At 48.6% G+C, this 12,568-nt stretch overlaps 1 long non-coding RNA gene across 1 annotated transcript; it reads left to right on the plus strand.

Annotated features, from left to right (window-relative positions):
• The first annotated feature begins 2,907 nt into the window (after window positions 1-2,907).
• On the plus strand, window positions 2,908-9,974 carry LOC122472280. The gene is made up of 2 exons (XR_006294399.1): window positions 2,908-3,621; window positions 8,596-9,974. It is a non-coding gene; the product is annotated as an uncharacterized LOC122472280 (long non-coding RNA).
• Window positions 9,975-12,568: the final 2,594 nt, after the last annotated feature.

Raw genomic sequence — 12,568 nt, forward strand, 5'->3', positions numbered from 1 at the left:
CTCAGCCCAGAGGTGAGCATGAGTCAACACGGGGTTGTGTAATGCTTGGCAAAGTCTCACAAGAACAACCATAACTGCTGTGCATTTAGCAATTACTTTGTGTCAGGCGCTTTTCCTATATCTTCCAACGCCACGATTATCTGCAGTTTACAGGTGAGAAAATGGAGGCCAGAGAGGTCACCCAACTAATAAATGATTCAAACACAGTCACTCTGGCTCCCAAACCTACATTCTTTCCACTCCCTCATGCTGCTCCAAAGCACGGTATCTTAGGGGACAAAAGGCAACAGCTCACTGGGCCGAGGAATGTTGAGAGGGTGTGATGTATGGAGGCCCAGAAAGGGTAGAGTTTCAGGACTGTGGAACGGGCAGACAGTGCCACATACTGCAGACAAGGAGGATGAGCTGAGAAGCACTACTGATTTGGTGAGCAGACGCTTCCCAGAAGGGCAGATGGCTGAGGGCAGGGACTGTGTCAGGAGAAACCAAGGTGCCCACATAGAGCAGGACTGCTCTGGTGATCCCGCAGTGGTGCTGGTGGAGAAACTCCTACAGCAGGCAATTCAGCCATTGTCTGATGGCCACTTCGTGTGGCTAAGCACTCGGCCTCACACAGCTCACAACTTAATTAGGGACACTGGTTTTCAAACGTGACAACCAGAGACCATACAGCCTGGAGGGAGTACACGTCTACCCCAAGATGCCACCCATTGCCATGACTTCTGTCAGGTTCTGGGGCGGGGGGTGGGACATGAGCTCCTGAGAGAGAGCTGGGCCAGCCGTCTGTATGGCATGTATGTGTGATGGCAGTGGAAGCCCAGAGGGATGCTGACCTCCCCAACACCGTGTGCTGCTGGAGTAGAAAACAGAGTACAGGACAGATCTCTAAGTAGCACCCGCATGTCCGGGACAGGCAGAAACAAGTGGACCCCTAATGACACTGAGAAAGAGTGGCCAGAGGGGAAGGAGGACAGGCAAGACCCTACGTAGGGAAGATATGAACTGAGGCTGAATCCCTCATTTGAGTGTCCCCTTTCAGCCAGAGCCAAGAGGGGCCACTTCCTCTCTCTACACCTGCCTTGGCAGCTCATTGCTCCCCTAGTCTGTCCAGCCAATTCAGCAGTATTTCCTCTTTCCCGCCTTATTTTCTAAATTTGCAGGCCAGTAAGTGTCATCCTTGTGAGAGAAACAAGACTCTGGACTCTTCTCTCCTGTTGCACTTCCGCCTTCCAACTGCCTCTCACCTGTTGCAGGTCAAGAGAGGACACACAGAATTCCTCTTCTGGACGGCCTCGGCCTCGGTTGCCTCTGCCAGAGAATCTTCCAGCTGCCACAGTGCCTGAAATGCCAGCATTCTCATCAGTTCCTCCGGTGAAGAATTATTCTCCCTTCTGGTTTCTGTCTTAAAATGTAAATGTACCTGGAAAAGTAACAGATTTGGTCTCTAACACTCTAGAGCGAGTCCTTGAGAAGACCTCTTTGACATGCCTTAGAGGATTCAATACTTTGGGAGCCCTGGGCAGCTGAAGTTGGCACCGAGAGATGGCTTAGGGAACAGAGAGGGAAGGTGGAGGGGCTGGGGAAAATCGGAGCCCATTACGCAATTTTATCCTGCATTAACCTCATCCCTTGGCCTGGGTTCAGGGCAAGTTGTAATAATTCATTTGTGGCTGAGGCTGTAGACGCTTCGGCCATATCCCCTTGGCCTACCTCAGAACTCACCTGCAGACATTTTCCAAACAACAGTGGGGAAGGTTGGGTGATCTGGAGAGTTAATGTCCTGCAGAAATAAATGGGGATCCATTCCGAGGAGTGTTCTATGTGCTCTCTCAGAGGGTCCCCAGCCTGACTGGGCCCCCCAGTTGCCCACAGCAGTAACCCCTTCATTAGTGCACTTTTAATTGCTCACCTTTCAGTGTGCTTCTGGGATCACCTCTGAAAAAAAAAAACTATTCACACCCAATAGATATAATAAATATTCACACGCCATACTATTCTTGTTTCAGATTTTGCTTTGGTGGGAATAGGAACCAAGACACCATATTATAAAGGAACTCACCCTGTTGTTCCTAGTACCAACGGAGGAGAAAAAAAGCCCACTTGCTTCTGAAACAACCCAGAGACCCAGAATTTAGAAATGTACATCAAAATCTCAAATGCCCCTATTCTTTGACCCAGTAACTCTAGAAGTTTTACTTAACTTAAAATAACTAACAGACTGTATGCAAAAATGTATGTGTGAGGATGTTTATTCCCACAAAGAAGAGTAAAAATTGGGAAGCAGCTTAAACTTTCAGCAGTAGCAAATGCTTAATAAGTTATGATAATCCTATGTTGCCATTAGAAATAATAAATCGATTTTTCTTCCCGCTTTCCCTGTCTGTGGTAAATTAAGTGACAAAGCATCATGTGTAGAGTAATCTACTTTTGTAAATACTACATTCACGTGCGAACACGCGTGCAGGAAGAATCTGGAAGGATGACAACAAAATGTTAATAGTGGCTATCTTTGGGTGTAAGAATTGGGGATTGTGGATCATTTTCATTTCCTTCTTTACACATTTATTGATGGGTTAAAAAATGTTTTTTTCTTTTTACCAGTAAAACAACTTTTAAAACTCCAAAAAAAAAAAATTGTAAAAAATAAACTAATGCCTCAGCCACATAGAACTTGAATTCAGCCGCGAGCCAGAACAGAAGGGAACCGTCCCACTTAGCCAGAGCCAGGACACTGCTCTAAGCAAGTCAGCAACTACATCTGCTCACTGGCGGCCCCGGGAAGCACGGCGTGTCACGTGTCCAGCATGTGCGGCCCCACCTGACTCAGAGGAAACACGCGCAGCCCGGCATCCACGCTTGGGGTCGCCCCTCAGGCCCGGTCGTACCCTTCCCCCCCCTCCCCGCCCGCCCTCTGCAGACCACCTCCCCTCCCCCCTCGGGCCTAGAGCCCCAGCTGGCACTCAGCAGGTCCCTTTCCAATTTGCTGCACTTTCGGGAGTTCGTTATTCCCACGGGAAGCGAGGACCTCGTTGCCATGGTGATGTGAGCCTTCCAACCCCGAGACCCGCCCGGGAGGAGCAATCCTTCCTTGCGCGGCCCCGCCTGAACTCCCGGGCTAAGGGCGGCCTCGGTGGGCCCGCCCTGCCCTGTGGGAGAAGGGTTTTAGGCTCCAGATTCTTTGGGCTGGAGGGAAGGGGAGACATTAATTAAGAACCCAAGGGAAGAAGGTAGGGGAAGGAAGACGAATGGATAAGAAGGTTGTTTTTTTTTACAAGCCACTCTGCCCTTTCCTCCCACCCACCGGGACTCTTCAGTCAAAGGCGGTCTCTCTGGATCAGGAGCATTTGGGTGGGGACGTCGGACACTCTGCTTTCCTCTCAACGTCTTCCAGGAACCCCGGGGCATTTTTTAAAGGTTCTGGAACGTAGCTCACTGGAATGAAGCTTTAACCTCTCCTGCCCCTCCAGCCTGGGACTGAAAAGAAGCGGGGGAGCGAGCGGGTCGGAGCGACCAGCAGAGCCCGGTAACGGTGGGTGGAAGGGAGGGCGACGCCTTCGGCGCCCTGCGCTGCGCCGCCCAACCTGGGACCCGGATCACCGCGCAGGGAGCGGCCGGGGTCAGGTAGGAGGCACGCGGCCCACCGGGACCACCGTCGTTCCCCGCCCCCTGCCCCCACGCCCAGCGGGAGGTGGTGCGCCGAGCCGGCCGGGGTGGGGGCGGTCACGCGCGCCGCCCCGGTGCTGGGGCCACGCCCCGTCGCCCTGACCACGCCCGCTTAACGCCCACTGGCTGCCTGGGTGCCTCCCTCCGTGGCGGCGTGGAACTCGCAGACCTTAGCTCTCAGAAAGAATCTTGTCTCCTGTTACTCACCCCAGGGTGGCTGCCCGGGGAAAAGCTCCAAGCATATCACTGACTGGCCTGGAAACCCTTTCATCTCTGCTCCATCAGCAGCAGCTCTTTGATTAATTGAGTCTCCTGGCGTTGGAGCCTCCAACCATTGCCACGCTGTAAATCCCTGGGTGCCTGCTGGCTCAGATCTGGAGCACGTGTACACCCAGGCGCACCCCCTCTCCTCAGCCCTCTTCCCTCTTCCTGCTGCCTCCCTATCCCTGACGCTGTAAGACAGGGTTGCAAGGAAGCTTAGGTTTTTCCAAGAGTCTTTTTCCCTCCAGCCTCTTTTCGCACCGACCTACTCCAACACCTGACATTTTCCTTCAACCACGCCCTCCCTCCTCTCAGTGTCCACACATACACACAGGCCTGTTCCCTTCCCCTCCATCAGTCCAGTGAGAAGTCAGTTCACCCACAGCAAGAGCACAGACAGTCGACAGCTGCCCACACAGCCCAGGAGGGCTGCACACCCAGCAGCACGCCCATGTGGAAATAGTGCTTTTGACAACCCCAGGCATCGTATTTCATGAGTGAGCCAAATGTAGAAAGGATTAGCTGTTTCACCCAATAAGCCCACATCTGTAGTTACATTCTGATGGGGATAAAATTACTCTGGTTATTAATCCTTCTGCTTTAGGGTATAAGCTGATCACCAGCTGGGCTCAGGAAAAAAAAATCTATCCCAGCTCCCGCCAGCCTTCTTCCCCACCTTCACCTGCCCCATCTTCTGTGCTGCATTGTACACATATAGGTCTGTATACCAAGTTGAAGGCCACCAACTGAGGCACCTCTAAGACAGAACAACCCCAGTCTGTTCTGTAAAGGACACGGGTTCAGTCACGTATGTATTGAGAATCTCCTTTATGCAAGACATCGTCGGTCTTCACTGTGGCAAGAAACAAAGATGATTCCTGCATGGCCCATGTCTTTTTCATGCTGAAAAAAGCTGAAGTGGGCGGTCACAAACTGCCTGTGGTTTCTGGGACTTCCTGCCTTGAGGCACCCTGGGTGTATCAGATGGCCTAGGGGAATCCAGTTCAGTATGGGCAGTATTTTCTAAGCCATCTGCCAACAAAGAATGTAACCATTTTCTCTAGCCTTTGCTTATGTGGCTTCCCCTACCGGGAACCAGCAGGACAGGGTAGCTTTGTTTCTATCACTGATCCTTTCTCTTTGGACCCCAGATCTGCAGGCACTGGTGACTTCCAGGAGTCTCCATTCACACCAAGAAGAGAGAAGCAGTTTGAGAGCCAAAGTTTACTCCTTCCAGATCATCAGGCCTACAGCACCACACACAAAGAAGTGACATTACTGAGAGACCACTTGCCCTAGTCACTTCAGACCTGACCAAGTATGAGCTGACCAAGATCGAAATTGGGACCTCTCAATAGTGAAAAGAGGTGCCATTGATAATTACATGGAACTTTCCTCAGCAAACCACAATGTGCCCGCCTTACCTGAAGGGTCATTTCCATTTGCAAGGGCCATGATAAGACGCACTCCTGAAACACAACAGTTGGTTAGCTCCTCCCCGAATCTTTAAGCCCTTTTAAGAATTTTAGATGTGCATCCTGAGAGAATTTCTGTTTTCTACGGACATTTTCCTAGCATCCTTTTGCTGTAGAGAACTAGCAAACTCCTCCAAAGGAAATTAGATTAAAATGCATTTTAAGCCACTCCTGTTTTTAATACTGTTCAGTTCTTATTGCTATGTTGAATTAAATACTCCCTTTTAAAATGAAAAACAAAACATCAGTCCTGGTCTGTATACCAAGTTGTGTGGACACTTACTCTTGTGTGGACACTTACTTCAGCCCTTCCCCTCTCCTCCACTGGTTTGCCTCCTTTCCTGATGCATCTATATTGCCGCTCTCCAACCCTGGATCAGCCCAACTATCTGCTTTTATTGGTGCCATCTATGTTTAGGATGCTGGGAGATAATGGAGGTTGTCATCAATAATGTCCATTAAGTGAAAAAATCAGTATTGATGCCATGACACAACGATGCTTCCTACCCTTGAATGCATGTCCCAGTTGCTCGGTTGCTCTGCTGGCTTTCTCATTTTGCATTGTAATGTTCCAAGCCCTCAGTAACTCAAATCTCCATTGACCCCCTAACTCTTTGCAGTGGCCCTAACTTCTCCAAGAACAAAAAACAAAACAAAATAAGCTTGAGATATGAGCTTCTCAAATTTTCTAAACTCTCTTCCACCTCCAAACTACACACATTAATGAACACCCCTCTTCATTGAAAACTGCTCTCCTTTCCATTCCATCTGCATGACCCCCATAGGTGCTGGCATGTACTTACGTAGGACCTCCTCCCCACAGCCTTGATACAAAATTTTTGACCCTTAGTTGGGCTCCTAAAGACTCAGCTGGATCAGTGAGAACCTTTCCATGGAATTTTGGGTTTGGGGTGAAGAAGGTCAGTCCAGTCTGTCTCCCGTGGCTGCAGCTGTCTGCTTTGTTTCCCCATCAGACTGAAGAAGATGAGGACCTACAGGGAATATAAATGTACTCATCTCCATATTAAAAAACTAAATAATAAAGACTTTCTTTCATCTCTGCTCCTCCTCAAGTTTCCAGCCCCTTCCCTTCTACCTTCACCTTCTTACCTCCTACAATACCCAATCTACTGCTGTAGTCTGGCTCCCTCTCATCTTCCCTCGGTTGACCTAAATAAAGAGGTAAACTGAGGCAAGCTCAAATCACTAGAATTTAGATTTATTTGGGAATAACAGCACAACCAAAATTCAGAAAATGCATTCCTTAGCAAGCTACAGGCAAGTCCACTGAGGGTTTGGGGCAGGCTATATTTATGGGCAAGGAGTGCAAAGAGGGGGAAGTCCGGCTAAAGTCCAAGTATAGGAAGTTCATGGACTTGAAGATAGGAAGGGATTCTTGACAGATGTTCTTGCTGAGGAGATGAGGCTCACTCTTCTGTAAATCAAGCATTTACAGAAAATCAGTATCTTGGTTCTGAAATTCCATTCTTCTGAGGGCAAATGCAGGGGATTCTTTATTTCATATCCTGTGGTTCCATTTTAGATTGAAATCCTTTTATACCTCTTTCCTCATGAGCGGTATATTGCAAACTATGCCCACTTCCTTGCATCCATGCCACTTAACCCGCAGCATCTGGCATCAGCAACCCCTCTCTCTACCTTGAATCTTGCACTTACCTTGATGGTTTTTCTCCTGGTCCTTGCTCTAACACAAAGAAATTTGACCTGAAGATGCTATACCAGAATCTAAATGTACTAAGGATCTAAAGCTCTAGGTTTTTCCAAGCTTCTCACCCCATAGAAATGCAACTGGCCTGTTCCCGCTCCCCTGGTGCACACGGATTGTAGTGGAACAAGACGGTGGAGAGCAGGGATAGGGGTGGAAGAGGGTGCTAGGGATATATTCGCTAAGCATTGACGTTTTAATGACATTTAAGTTTTGTATTTTCACTTCATGTTAATCAGTGCTTGATTGTGCATTTTAATTTACCATTCCGTTGGCACCAAGGGATCACCCACTTTTAGCGCAATGTTTTCAGGATGCAGTGTATTCTCAGTGTCTCAGAGAATTTCTACTCCTAAAGTGAGTCTCTCTGCTCCTCAGATTGAGAAGTACTGACTCAAGGAACAAGCTTCCTTAAAATGTGAGTGCTGTCTATCACCCAGCAGCATCAAAGGGCGAGACAGAAATGTAACACCTGAGTCTTGCCCTCAAAAAACTCATAGGCTCATTAGGAAATGGACACAGGAACACTTAAATTAAATACACACATGAAATAACAATGTGGGACATGTCACAAAGTGGTATGTTATTAAGTGATGTGGCAAGAAAGCTTTCCCTGTATGGGAATGACCATGGAGGCTTCCCGGTTTGGGAGGGTTGGGCCATAATTTAAACAGGGCTGTAGATGAAAAGTAAAAAGTTATGTAGACAGAGAAGAAAAGAAATATTCTGGCACAAAGGAAGTTCATCAGAAAACAAAGTCCTGAGCTTGGGATCGAGATCAGAGCCGACTGAATGGAGGGTTCTTATGGGGACAAAGTGGACAATACGGGTTGCCCTCTATCAAACTCAGCACATATGCAAGACATCAACACAGCAAGGACACCAACTTTTGCTTAAGAATCTGTTGCTTGCTATTTTTTAAAAAGCATCAAGAAAACATTATGGAGAAAATTAGAGTTGTGTTCCTTGTACTTATTCTATGGTTTTTAATATCGTATATTCACTTCTATGGAGAGTAGAAATGAGACACCACGATCATGACAGTGCTTCTTCCTCTAAAGGTCTAATGCAGCTTGTTAGGAGAAAATCAAGTTGGGGCCACCTTCTGGGAGTCTTGAATTCCAAGTGAGGCAGTCAGACTCTTCAGGGCTTCAAGGACAATGACAACCTCACGTTCTCTGGGTCTCTGAGGTTGCACCCCTAAGTCTAATCCTGGGCTTCAGATCCTTTGCTGCAGCATACAGCTACAAGGTCATACTCACGAGAGTCTTCTTTATTGCAGTGATTTATGCCTCTTTGTTTCATTGCCATTGTTGATTGGCACTAGTTGGAAGAAATAATATCCTCTTGAATGCAAAGCCTCCTTTGCAGAATATCCCCTAAAACAATTGTTGATGTTTATTGCTTTTATCAACTTGACAGTCTGGAGACAATATTGATGATATTTATACAACTTTTTCATTCCTCCAGGTTAGTGGGACACCACTTTGTTGCCGTCATCTCTACCCACATCGTGCTTGGGACAGCAAGGGTATGGCAGTGCAATGCCGTGCATCCCAAATATCTGTGAGATGAGTAAATGAGTGAATAAGTGAATAATTAAAGAAGATCGGTGCTAAGAAAAGGCATCCCAAGGTTGGCATTGTGAGGGCAGCTGGAGCAGACAGTGGCTAAGGCCGCCTCTGAGCTTAACAGCTCTCCTTCCACTGGACGCAGGTCAGGGAGGACGTCCAGTTCGCCAGTCATCTGTCAAAAGAGATCCCCTTTCTGTCCTTTCCCTCGAGCTCTCTGAGAAACATCACACCACCTCCATGGTGGTGGATCTCTGCTTCTCCAAACCTCAGGGAAGACAGTTCTCTCCAGTGGCCAACTCAGCTCCCTCTAACCGCAGTTTCAGTGAGTCTGTCTGCCTGCTCTGTCAATGCCAACGGCTCTTCTCAGGGTCAGGGTAAAACATCGTGAAAGCCAGCCCGGGATGAAAGTCCACAGAAGGACTTGGTGGAGAGGAGGGGAGAGGCATGTGCAGAAACACCGTTCAAGGTGATGGGGATCTGCAAGAGGCAGAGAGGGGCCCCGGGGATTCACGCGGGAAGAGTAATTACATGCAACACAACAGCTCTCTGGGCCAGCATCACTGCCCAGAGCGTGGCCCTGAACGAAGGTGGATTGCTTCAATTATCTGGGCATCTTGATGAATGGGCCCTGCACACGCTCTGGGGAAGATGGAAGGAAACTAGCCACAGATTAATCACTCATGGCATCACTGAATGGACGGTGTTTAGAGCCTGTGAGCGCCACGGGCACAACAGGTTCACAAAAGCAGAGAGGGAAATGGAAAGCAGTCAGGCCGTGATTAGAAAAAAAAAGGGGAGGAAGCAAATATAACATTAAGACTCCTCTTTTGGGGGCTAATTTGCATAAAGATAGTGGCAATTGAAGTAGCCCAAGTAGGACTAGACAGTGGAGTATAGTCCTGGAATTGCCTGGCCTAAAGTGCAGCCAGGAGCTGGGGCCCTAAAGGTAACCCTGAACCAGAGAAGGAGGGTCTCAGACGCCAAAGGAGGGAGAGGCGAGGGAAGGAGACAAGAACTGCTGACACCAACCCAGGAAAGCTTTCCAAAGAAGATGAAGCCATGTTCCGTTCCAGCCTCTTCTAGGACTTTCACAGTATGCACCATTAGTGGAGTCTCAGTGCTTCTCTGCCCCAGATTACTATGGGGTATGTGTGTATTTAAATAAAGAGAATTATTTTTCCCTTGAGAAATATCTGATTGTGTGTGTCCAGCATTCAACATATGGTATATCATAAATGTTTGTTGAATGATTGAATAAAAATAGCGTTTGTTACACTTCTCCTGTGTCAGACAATATGCTAAGTGCTTTACACAAATAAATTTAATGTAATTCACACAATCTTCCTATGAGGTGTTTTTCAATTCCTCTTTTAGGGATTGAAAAAAAAAAACCTGACGCTCAAATAAGTGAAGTAACTTGTTTAGCTAGTGATGGTATGTTGGATGGAAGAAAAGAAAGGTGAGTGGGGCACATGTGAGACGAGGGGAGATTCAGAGAGAGAGCTGGGGTGGGGGTGGGGAGGAGAGGGAGAGGGAGGGTGGAAGGGACATCTCCCGAAAGGCTGTGAGGAGTCTCAGAGAATTTCTTTTGAAAATCATCTGACTTAACCAAAATGTGCCTGGCACGCGGATCCACTTTAATTCGTCTTTAGCATCAGGTGTTGAGTCCTGTGAAGAGCTGTGAAAACTAGCACTGCCTCACGTGGGACTGAAAGAAAATAAACCGACAGGGCAGGATTTTCAATGAACTTACAACCTATGACAGAAGCGACCCCAGCTCTTGGGCCTCTGACTCCTGAAGCCTTTGGCTACTGCACACAGACAATGGGACAGAGGGGGACGGGTGTGTCCTTTGTCCAGCATCCTGGTTGTTGAGACATGATTCTGTGAACCTCACACAAGGTTCTATTCAGGATAATAACAATAAGAACTGTTGAGTGACTGAAGGGAGACGTGAATAAGAAAAGAAAAGTCAGATGACCTCACAAATGTGCACACTAAACGATCTGCCTCAGGTGCAGGGAGACAGGACACGATTTGGACTCTGAGCTACCTAGCAGCCTAAGCAATGAAGGAAATAATGAATTGCCATGATATCCATGGGACAAAAACAAACCATGGTTTAGAGCACCATGTGGTATTACTATCAGTGGGTTTCGTGTTTATGTCCCTGGACTCCACACTGGACATTCCAAACCTACAGCAGCAGTAGTCTCTGAGGGCAGGACCGCAAAGGCATCACAAGGCCCTGCTGCATGGAAAGGGCCATTCTGCCTCCTACCGTTGCTGCCACTTCCTTGGAGCCAAACCCCAGAGTAAGAGGAGCCTCAGTGGGCTTCAGTGCTACCCAGGGACACCGCTCTTGGGAGCTTTGTTCCCAACTGGAAGCTGCAGCTGTCCCGAGCCTGAGTTTCCAGTCTCCAGCCAGGGATGGAGCATTCAGTAACCTGGGAGAAAGCCCTGACAACCAGGGAATAACCCAAAGGGAACAGGTAGAAAATAGTGAATGCCTCTGAGGTATTGGAAAATGCAAATCACAGGACAGGACGGGAGCCATCAAAGGCTGTCCTGTCAGCTCGCTTCAGGAGGCCGGGACAAGAAAGGGAATCCCTCAGGGCCGGTTCCAATGTCAGATCATGGCCCTGGTGGGGGTCCTACAGATGCTACAAGTCAGATTGTAACTTTGATTCAATTACCATGGGCTGAACACTCTTTATACACCTGGGACTGCTGGGGGAGCCACGTGTTCCAGCTCAATGCATCCCCGCTCTCAACTCCGAGGCGGGCATTTTTATGATTCACGTTTTCAGAGTAGGAAACTGAGGCTCAGAGAGGCAGAGGCCTGAGAAACTCACATCCACTGGTGTTATGTCACTGCGGCTCCTGCTGCTGCTTCTCTAAGGCCACTCATCAGAACTCTCCATTTCCCGGGCTGGTAAGGACAAGCTCAGCTGTGACTGCGTGTACAGTCCTCTTCCAGTGCAAGACAAGGCTTGACAAGTCATAAACGGACCTTTTGAACAATACAAAAAAATGAGATTGCTGGATCATGAAAGTGCAAGTAACTTTGCTCCCTTTTGCATTCTCTTCTTCCTTCCAGCCCAAGTATTTTATAAAGTGTGCGCCATGTTTCCTTCCCAGGCACGAGGGTCTAGGAGGTGAGCGCCACACAGGCCCTGTGCTCGAGAGCTCACACTCCACTGAGGAGACAGACGAGCAGTTGGGGATTTCCACACACCAACAGGAAGGGCTAGCACGGGGTGCCGTGAGGCCACAGAGGAAGCCCCCCGCCCCCATGGGTACACGGGTTCCACCTGCCCGAGAAGTTAGATGTGAAGAAGGCGGAGGTGAGGGATCATACAGATGCCGAGGTTGTGAGACAGGCCCTGGCAAGGGAGTTGGTACAGAAGTCACCAGAGGCCTGGGTAGGGGCTCAGGGATGCTGGCTGGTTCCCAGCCGAGCACAATTTTGTCTAGAGACAAAATGTCTGTAGGCATTTTTGGCTGATGCAACTGGGTATGTGTTGAGGGAAGTGGGGGAGGTCGGGGTGGGTGCTACTGGCATCTACCAAGAGGCCAGAGATGCTGCTAACAACCCTACAGTGCACAGAACACTCCCACAACAAAGGATGATCCAGCCCAGAATGTCCGGAATTGAGGACCCTTGCCCTGCAGTCAAGAGGAGCCACTGGAGGCTCTGGGCAGGGCCAGGAAACGATCAGAGCTGTGTTCTTAGCTCTCTTGTCCAGACTGAAGAAGTTAGGCAAGTAACCTTTTTGTTTTTTGTTTTTTGTTTTGTTTTGTTTTGTTTTAAGCGGAACGCAGCTCAGAGATTGCCTGTTGGACACAGGGAGCTGACAGTCTAGAAC

Source organism: Prionailurus bengalensis, chromosome B4 (assembly GCF_016509475.1).
Source record: "Prionailurus bengalensis isolate Pbe53 chromosome B4, Fcat_Pben_1.1_paternal_pri, whole genome shotgun sequence".
NCBI classification, from domain to species: Eukaryota; Metazoa; Chordata; class Mammalia; order Carnivora; family Felidae; genus Prionailurus; species Prionailurus bengalensis.